This window comes from Oryctolagus cuniculus, chromosome 5 (assembly GCF_051225735.1).
Source record: "Oryctolagus cuniculus isolate XC-2025 breed Fujian yellow rabbit chromosome 5, ASM5122573v1, whole genome shotgun sequence".
In the NCBI taxonomy this organism is placed as follows: domain Eukaryota; kingdom Metazoa; phylum Chordata; class Mammalia; order Lagomorpha; family Leporidae; genus Oryctolagus; species Oryctolagus cuniculus.
The window spans coordinates 35,263,123-35,273,764 of NC_142871.1; the positions used below are offsets into that span (position 1 = coordinate 35,263,123).

The 10,642-nt window shown below is 42.6% G+C and overlaps 1 pseudogene; it reads left to right on the forward strand.

Moving 5' to 3' along the window:
- Window positions 1-2,874: 2,874 nt before the first annotated feature.
- Window positions 2,875-8,824, forward strand: LOC149126468 (eukaryotic translation initiation factor 4E type 1B pseudogene; annotated as a pseudogene).
- The last annotated feature ends 1,818 nt before the right edge of the window (window positions 8,825-10,642 follow it).

Below are 10,642 nucleotides of genomic sequence, written 5' to 3' on the forward strand. Positions count from 1 at the left end.
CTACCTCTCAAATAAATAAATAAATAAATAAAATCTTTAAATATATATATATATAGAGAGAGAGAGAGAAAGAGAGAGTGTATAGAGTGTAGAAGAAAAGGACCAACAAACACAATCCCCAAAATGCAAAGCTAGGTTACCTCTTTCTCAAGGAAAGATGAGCTCTGCACGTCGGCACACTCTCATGGAGCCAAGAAAAGACTTCCAAAAGAGTATGTGCAAGAACTTGTTTTCAGTTGTGTGGGGGACAGAGGCAAGAAATGGTTACCACACTCTTGGAAGCAGTGCTGTGTGTTGGCAACAGGGAGTATTGATTTCAGCCTTTGAGACATGTTCATTAGAGAGCAAGTGGCACCAAAGGGTTGACTGAAAAGGTAAGGCTGCCACTGATTTGTTGGCTTTCAGAACTCTGATCAGCAAGTCCTCATTGATTAAGTTTAAAATCAGTTCTGGTGTCCACTTATAACCATTGTACTGAAATTTACTGGTTAAACAAGGTTAAGACTAGTTTATAATCATTACTGGTTAGTTAGCAAAAGCTTTAGAACCCTCAAGTCTTCCCTGGGAGCATGAGACTTCAATTATCTCAATAGATACGAGACCAATACAGCAAGACTATTTCATTGTATTCTACTCTAACAACCTTAAAAAAAAAGTATCTCCAATAAAAATTCTCTCGTAATAATGGAAAGATAATCAAGCAGTAAGTTCACTGAATTGTGAACACTTTGAATTTGTGTGACCTTATTAATTAACCTATTGTGATTTAACTGGCATCAAATACACTTCTCATTTTGCTGGTTGTTATGATGTGGCACATTCCTTGCTCTACAGGGAAGATTTCAATCTCAGTATTAATGTGAAACAGTTGAAATTCAGAATTGTTCTTTACTTAACTTCGGGTTATATCTATGTGCTACAAGGTTTCCTTTGTAAATTATTGGTTGTGGTTGCCAACTGATTTAGATACTTTGAATTCTAAGGTGATTTGGGGTAGAGACATTTGGTTCCTGTACAGCTGATGTCTGTGGTTATGCATGCTTCAGCTGTGCTACTGGTCCCTATGGGCTGACAGAGTTCTTGCTACGTGGATATGTAAACACATATGTCCAAGCACACATTCCTACAGGATCAGCTGAAGGCCTTCATTTTTTTTAAATCCACCTGTGTATTGATATTGTGATGTAAGATTTGGAAGGTGTTTTATTTTTTTCTTTAATGTAACTGAAAAGGAGTGCTACCTCAAACATTATTGAACTAGAAATAGACTCCAATGCCAGATTCTATACCATGTAACTCTTATTCTTACACACATTCCCAGGTATTGTTTTGACTCCTAATTGCATCTTTGCACAATCTTGAAAGTCCCTAGAGGACCACGCCAACCTATTTTGTTGTTTGATCCCTGTGACTGGCAGGGAGCTTGGCATATAATTGATGCTCAATAAGTGTTTGCTGAATAAAGGAATCAGTTCATTTTATTTTCGGGTGCCAAAATATTTCTCCAATGAAAACAGAAGTAACACATTCCTTTTATTATGCTCACTTCCAAGTTCCAATCAAGTTGTAAGTACTTAGAATTCCCAAACAGAAGGATTGTTGGCAATGATCATTTCCAATCCCTCTGTTTTATTAATGTTCTTGAAAAACAGAGAAGCATTTTTAGATAGTAAAATTGCAGTCAGGAAATGGATCTTTTAAAGACTTATTCATTCATTCACTCATTCATTCATTCATTTGTTTATTTATTTGACAGGCAGCATGCTGGTGCAGGCTGATGGCAGGAGCCCAGAAATCCATCAAGATCTCCCACGTGGGTGGCAGGAGTGCAAGAACTTCTGGGCCACCTTCTGCTGCTTTTCCCAAGCACTTTAGCAGGGAATTTGACCAGAAGCCAAGCAGCTGGGACTTGACTGGGTGTTCTGATATGGGATGGTGGGGCTATAAGCAGTGGCTTAACCCACTATACCAAAACACCAGTCCCACTTTATTCTTAATGTAGTGTTGTTCCTATCTTCCCTTACCAACTATTTACATGGATTTTAATTTTTTAGCAATCCAACACAGCTTCTAAGCAGTTTTTGTATCAATTTCATTGAAAAATTCAAATTTAGTCCCCATATTTTCAGTGGAATCAGATTTGGAAAACAGAACTCTTGTAATCAGTTCTTTGCCAATACTAAATCACTAACACATTTACACAGTGATTGTCATTGGATGCCTGAAGCTTCTCCTCACCACTTCTTTCTTTTAACACATCAACAAATAATTTCTCCAAAGGAATTAGAAATGAATCCTAATCACAAAGAAGAGTAAGAAGAAAAGATAAATGTATAATTATGGACCTGTTCTAGCTTTGATTAAACACCAAAATATCTTGTAAAGCCATAGTCTTATGTGTAAAGCAGAAACAGTTGGGGTTTTTTTTTTTTGTTTTGTTACAATCTCACATATTCATATTGATAGGGACTCCAGGGACCCCTGGAAAGGAAAAAAGAAAACATAGGAAAAAAGCATGAGATGTAGTTCTCCAGGAACCATGAGAGAGTAGGGGACAGGAGAAACATACACAATGTAATTCTGGCTGAACCAACCTGATTGAACAGTCAGCAAACTTCTGTTCAAAACAGACTCCAATGTTGGTCCCCTGATTGCTTCAGTGCAATACCTCATTAGAACCTCCTCTAGATATACATGAAAATCCAACTTGTGAGCATTTCAGGGCAAGCAGCTCCCAGAGGTGTAAACCTTCACACCTTCCTTGTCAGTGTGCCCCATTCATTGTGGCATGAGACGAAGAACCGAGCAGAGAAGAGAAGCAGCAACTAAGAAGACAGCAGCACCCCTCAACAGATCCTGCAGACAAGAGAAGCTATGATCCAGAAGACTGCAGAACTGGACAAATCCCATAGAGAAGCTGTGACACGGTGGAGAGGAGAGGCTGTGACTGAGAGCTGCAACACTGGAGCTGTGCTGCTCCTGAAGAAGCTGGAGAGAAGAATCTGCCACTTCTCTTGTGGCCAAGACACACCTGAGCGACTAGAGCCACAGACTCCTCCTGCCATGACTCTTGCAACCCTGACAGCAGAATGTTACACAACAGTATATTCCTTCCTTTCTCAGGCAGGAGCAAATACTACAAACCTTGAACTTACAGATGCTGGCCGGCGCCTTGGCTCACTAGGCTAATCCTCCACCTAGCGGCGCCGGCACACCGGGTTCTAGTCCCAGTTGGGGCACTGGATTCTGTCCCAGTTGCCCCTCTTCCAGGCCAGCTCTCTGCTAAGGCCAGCTCTCTGCTATGGCCAGGAAGTGCAATGGAGGATGGCCCAAGTACTTGGGCCCTGCACCCCATGGGAGACCAGGAGAAGTACCTAGCTCCTGCCATCGGATCAGTGCGGTGCGCTGGCCGTGATGGCCATTGGAGGGTGAACCAACGGCAAAGGAAGACCTTTCTCTCTGTCTCTCTCTCTCACTATCCACTCTGCCTGTCAAAAAAAAAAAAAAGAGAGAGAGAGAGAGAGAGAAAAGGAACTTACAGATGCTTTGGTTTGGGAGCAAAATAAAATATGAAAATTATGAAAGTGTTCATAATGTCTCTCTGTCAAAGGCAGATACTTGGCTGCCGATCACAAAACTAAGTAATAGGTTTGTGTACTCATTTTTTGCTTTACAAAGCATCAGTCATTTGACTTGGACAGAATTCAAGGTCATCTCATATACCATTGCCCTAAACTAACCCACATCATGGAAAACAGGCATGGGTACCTACTTGTAGAAACAGAAGAAATCAAGGTGAACTTCAGCTCTCTGGAAAGATAATAAATGAAGTGTGCAAACCCAAACATAGCAAGATACCTTTTCCAGAATCCTGGAGGAACTCAGAGTACATTAACAATGGCAGATGCCAGCAATTTCTCAGCAGACTGTTTGGCAATACCTAGGGTAGTAGGGTAGGATGGAGAAGGTGTTATTTGGATGTTTCCACAAGGTCCAGGTAAATCCTTTGATACGGTTCCCCTCCTACTTTTCAACTTCAGGATGAGATGATGTATTTAGATTAATGATTGCCTGGAATAAATAGGGTATTATCATTCTTGGGCAGGAGTAGCTAGTGGTATTTCTGTTTTTGTTTTTAGGATTTATTTATTTATTTGAGAGGCAGAGTTACAGACAGAGAGAGGGAGAGATGGAGATGAGGGATCTTCCATCTGCTGGTTCACTCCCCAGATGGCCACAGTGGTTGGAAATAAGCTGATCTGAAGCCAAGAGTCAGGAGCTTCTTCCAACTTTCCCATGTGGGTGCAAAGGCACAAGGACTTGGGCCATCCTCTTCTGCTTTTTCAAGCCATTAGCAGGGAGCTGGATCAGAAGTAGAGCAGCTGGGATTTGAACTGGTGCATTTATGGGATGCTGGTACCATAGGTGGAAGCTTAACCTACTGTGTCACAGTGCCAGTCCCTTGTTTTGCTTTTGTGTGTTTGTTTGTTTTACCTACCAAGCATGTGGAAGGGACTGACAGTGTTCTGTGAAGAAGGGGACGGCAAGTTTTCAGGTGATAATATTCTCTTGCTCAAGTACTATTTCATGAAATTGGATAATTCTTGGAATGATAAAATATGAAATGGCTTATTGAGACAGTAATACCTACTTCCCTGCAGAGTATACATTCCAAGGCCCCCAATGGATGCCTGAATTTATAGACTGTACAGAACACTATTAATAGCTTTTCCATCTTAACTAAGCACTTAACACACACAATGACCATCACTTTTGCAGTTTGCATGAAACAGCAAAAGTAGAATGAATTTCTTTTTCCTTCACAGTTTCATAGATAGAAGATTCAATCTTACATGTATCTTAGCAAGCTCTGCACACAGATTTTTCCTTTCTTTAGTAAGTTAAGAACTCTGATCATTTCCATTTAGGAAGCACTTCACAGCTTCTCTTGGGAACATCTGAGTAACCAGCATCCTTACTCTTGTGCCTTGGGACTATTAGTAAGTATAATAAAGGTAACTTGAAAGCACTGTGATACCATGACAGATCTGATAACCAATATAGCTACTCAGTGACTAAGGAACAGATAGCCTATACAGCGTGGGTACCTAAGACCAAGAAAGGCATGATGCACAATTTGTTGGGATGCAGCAGGATGGCTAGAGATTTCATTGCACCATTTGAAATGGCATGTACTTTAAAACTTACAAACTTTGCATTTAATATTTTCACAGTTGACCATGGTTAACTGAATGATGGAAAATAAAGCCATAAATAAGGGATAACAGCTGTGGTTGCTGATCCTGGTTATACACTGAAGTTTCTGAGAAATTAAAGAATAATACCATTGTCCAATTCCCCATTCAAATTAATGAAATCAGAAATGATGGGTGTGGGCTTCAATGCTTTTTAATAAACCTCCTATGTATTTTAACATACAGCCAAAATTTTGAATCATTCATTTAACCCTTCCTTATGGGGGATGTCCTACTGATTAGATACTCTATTATCAATTCGTGCCCTTTGCAATAATTCTGCCTGCTTCTTTCTTTACTCTACTGAAGGTGCTTTCTTCCCAATGTTTTGTGCTATTGTAAGCATTTCCCAACCACTTTCCTGTTCCTTGGTTCCCACCATATTCCTCCGTTTTCCACATTGCCTCCAGAGTGGTCTTACTGAAAAAGTAATCTGACTGTGACAATCCTCAGCTGAACACCCATTCATTCTGCCGTCTAGTCAAGCTCCTCAGCTGGGCATCCATAATCTTTCCTAATCTTTCTACTCCTCTTCCTACTCCTCAGCCTCCTCTGCTCCAAGTAACTTCAGTGATCTTCCAAGTATAGAGCTGTCACATAAAATACAGGATGCCTAGATTTGTTTTCTAGGTAAACAACAAAGAGTGCAATATTTGGAACCTGTTTTTGCTAGCAAAATTAGTCTTTTATGTGAAATTCAAATTTAACTTTGTGTCCTATATTTGCATTTGATAATGTGACAATGCACCTCAAGGAAAATTCTGGGAAGCAGAGTCACCCCCTTCTTGGCCCATGCAGCACACAATGCTGCTGCTGCTCTTCTGGGCACTCTCTTCTTGGCTTCCATGAGCTGGGTGAGGACTTGACTCCTTCTCCTTGTCAGTCCCTGTGCACACAAAAAAACACACACACACACATACTTCTTTCTCCAAATCTCCACCCAAGAATTGTGCCATGCCTGTCTCTTGACCATGCTCTCCACCCTGAGGCAAGACTGGGAACAAGTTGATGTCAGGAACTGAGTCTTAGTCCTTTTCATAATCCTAGTTCTTAGCGGCACCTGGCACACAAGTGTTTAAGAAGTGCTTGGAAAAATTATTCAATGACATTTGAAGAGCATTACCTTGGTTTTCAGCAATAGAACCATCTCCCTCTCTGGACCATCACCACTCCACATCCTTAGCCAAATCAGCTGTAATAGCCATACTTAAGGACACTGTACCCTTTAAATACTGCAGCATAAAATTTTTGAATTTTCTGTACTTCACAGAATAACCCATATTTTTGTTTATTGTTAATTTCCTTTAGAGAAATTTCCACAGAAGGAAAGCACTTAAAATGTCACCTCTTTGAACCTTCACAACAAGTGTATGAGATGTGTTGTTTAAGGGTTAGAGATAGGAAGCTTAGTGCTCAAAAAAACTCAGAAATAACACAGGGTAGTAAGAAGCATTATTGTATCTTGGAGCTAAGTACATCTGAACTGAGTTCTTTCTAATTGACAATGCTTCTAAATTTACTCTTAAGAACAGTTCACCTTCATTCAAGATCAAGACAGTCAGTCTCCAAGATAGCCCTAGCAACACTGCCCCCAACCACTTCCTGGTATTAACATTCTTCTGTACACCTTTCCCACATTGTACCATGGTTGAGCTGTGACTAATAGCATGGGACAAAAGGCACACCACTGCTGAATTCAGTTATAAAGGACTGTCATTTCCATTTTGAGTACTGTCTCACTAGCTTGGATTGTCTCTTCCTTTTGGATGTCTCATTGTGAGGCAATGCCATGTTGGGGTTAACCTAACAGTGAGGGGGAGATAATGCTTGCCAAAGGTAATTTAAGAGATCTTGAAAGATCATTTTCCAGTCTACCAAGTCTTTTTTTTATTTTAAAGATTTGTTTATTTATTTAAAAGGTAAGTGTTACAAACAGAGGGGCAGATACACACACACACACACACACACACGCACACGCACACGCACACACGCGCACATCCACCGATTCATTCACTGAAGCCAGGAACTTCATCCAGATCTTCCACATGGGTGCAGGAGCCCAAGTGCTTGGGTCACCTTTTGCTGCTTTTCCTAGTCAATTATCAGAGAGCTGGATTGGAAGTGGGATGCAGGTATCACAGGTGGTGGCTTTACTTGCTGTGCCACAATGCCAGCTCCCATTAAGTCTGGAGATGAGAGCAGCCCAGGCTGTCAGCTTGATTTTTAATCTTGTGAGAGATCCTGAACCAGAAATACCTAACAATGCTGCTCCTGGATCTCTGACCCTCAGATACTAAGTGAGGCAATAATGCTGATCTTTCCAGGGTCTGCGTTTTGGGGTAATTAGTAACACAGCAAAAAGTAACTAATACACAGTTAGACAAGTCATTTTTTCTTCTAAAAGGTTCTTTGACATAATTGAGTAGAAATCTCTCAAACACACCATTTACCTACTGTCCATCTCAGCTCCTCATACGATAACTGATGAAGACCATGTCTTAAGCTAGAGCTCTGGTAGCCAAGCTGGCTTCTGCTGTAACAAATATGGAGAGAAGGCTGGGTCTCGGTGGAGCTTCAGCTGCAGCATGGCTGTCACAGGCCCTGTTTGTTAAGTTGAGGGTAGAATCCAGGAGCTGGAGGAGGAAAAGAAGGAGAAAGGAATAGGCGGCAGTGGTGGGTGTGTCCCCCGGTTGGGAAGGCTCAGGACTCGCCCAGGGCTTCTCAGCCTCTGCAGAGAAAGGCCCAAAATGAGGGCCCTGTGGAGGCCCACCTCGGGGTGCACCTCCTGCAGAACAGGTGGACTCTGTGGTTCTTTAAGAATGACCGCAGCCGAGCCGATGCAGCGGCTCAATAGGCTAATCCTTCGCCTGCGGAGCCGGCACACAGGGTTCTAGTCCCGGTCAGGGCACCAGATTCTGTCCCAGTTGCCCCTCTTCCAGGCCAGCTCTCTGCTGTGGCCTGGGAGTGCAGTGGAGGATGGCCCAAGTGCTTGGCCCTGCACCCGCATGGGAGACCAGGAGAAGCACCTGGTTCCTGGCTTCAGATCAGTGCGGTGCGCTGGCCGCAGCGCACTGGCCCCGGTGGCCACTGAAGGGTGAACCAACAGCAAAGGAAGACCTTTCTCTCTCTATCTCTCTCCATTGTCCACTCCGCCTGTAAAAAAAAAAAAATGACCGCAGCTGGGCCTGGCAGGACAACCTGCATCTCGTCACCAAGGTTGACACAGTGGAGGACTTCTGGGTGATATACGGTCACATCCAGCTGGCCAGCAAGCTCTCCTCCAGCTGTGACTACGCCCTGTTCAAGCTGCTGTGTTTGATAGAGGAGAGCTTTGTGGAGCACAGCAGAGAGGTGTGCAGGGCCATGCTCAATGTCCGCAACAAGGGAGACAAGATCGCTGTGTTGACCAGGGAGGCCGAGAACCAGGTGGGCGTGCTGCACATCGGTCGGATATACAAAGAGCGCCTGGGCCTCTCCACCAAGACCATCATTGGCTACCAGGCCCACGCTGATGTAGCCACCAAGAGCAACTCCCTAGCCAAGAACAAGTTTGTGGTGTGAGGACACCAGAGCCTCTGACTGCTGTGGTGGGGGCGGGAGGCAGAGGGCTTGAGCCTTACCCATCCTGGAGTGAATATAAATAGCTTGATATAGGAAAAAAAATATGGAGAGAAAATAGACTGATGACTCTCCTTAGCAATACCCCCTGAAACCTTCAGTCTTCCCAAGGCACTGGTGGCTGGTAATTCATGATGGATTCTGAGTTATTACTGCGTACCATCTCCATGAGCATGTTGTAAGGTATTTATTGAGCAACCTTTAATGATGAATAGAGTGAGAAACACCAGGCAAAGAATATGGCAATAGCAGCACATAAATTTTATTTTCATTTAGCATGAAAACACCTGATTTCCTTCAACATTGTAAACATGTCACATTATTAGGCAGTGAAAGGTTGATGAATTTAGACATTCATTGTTTTGAATGGAAAATGTACTTTAATTCCACTTGCCTCCACTGTTAAGAATTCCTTTTTTATTTATTTATTTCACTTTAGTTTGTCTCAATTAAAAAAAAATCTTAGGTGAGAAAGCCACCAGAAGACTTTTCTATGGTGGGACTGGTTATTTTAAAGACATTTCACTGCTTTTTCTCCTAAGAAACAGAGACAGCCTTGGAAAAGAACATTTTATGACAGAGTTGGCAAATATCTCATGTTTTTTAGTTAACAAACACAGTTTAAACTAAGTGTTCAGGAGGAAATTATGCTAGGATGTTTTAAAAACAGAACACACAAAAAACACACTCATTAATTTTGTATATTTTTAAAATATTTATTTATTTAAAAGAGTTACGCAGAGAGAGAAGGAGAAGCAGAGAGAGAGAGGGAGAGAGAGAGAGTCTTCCATCCACTGGTTCACCCCCCAATTAGCTGCAGTGGCTGAAGCTGCACTGATCTGAAGCCAGGAGCCAGGAGCTTCTTCCCTCTCTCCCATGTGGGTGCAGGGGCCCAAGGACTTGGGCCATCCTCTACTGCTTTCTCAGGCCATAGCAGAGAGCTGGGTTGGAAGTGGAGCAGCTGGGACATTATTCGGCACCCATATGGGATGCTGGCACTGTAGGTGCCGGCTTTACCCTCTACGCCACAGCACTGGCCCCTGTACAATTTTTTCATTAATTAAGGAAGAGAATTTTAGGCTAGGGAGGCAACGATGAAGGCTAGACACATGTTAAAGAAATAAGTATCTTCAAGTTTAAATCACTGCTTTATAAAAAGGCAAATGCCCCACCAACAGGAAACATGTCATATGATGAGAAGCAGATCATGAGCTTGGCAGCCATGGGGCTGTTGCTGGATATCTGTATTCCCCAATTGCAGGGTGAGATAAAGTAACGTGCAAAGACTCATCCTGGGGAGCATAATTTATAAGGGAGAAATATTTTAAAGTAAAACCTTTAAAACAATGGTGATACATTTTAAGCCCCATTCCTTATAAATAGCTAGTGTCTCCCTTCAAGAGGGAATTGGCCACTGTGTAGCTGGAGAGAGTGGAAGACATGGGAAAAATCATGGTTGGCAGCCCACAATTCAGGTATAGACTTGGAGTGACCAACAAGAACCTTTTGTATTCTCTCAATCATGGATGACTGGGCATGATTTGTATCATTAGTTCCAGTAATCAACATTTCCAATTGGATATTAATAAACACACCCCCTTGACTGCAATGGGGCCGGCACTGTGGTACAACAGGATAAGCCACTGCCTGCAAGGCTGGCATTCAATATGGGCAATGGTTCGAGTCCTGGCTGCTCCACTTCCAACCCATCTCCCTTCTAATGGGCCTGGGAGAGCAGCAGAAAATGGTGCAACTCATTGGGCCCCTGC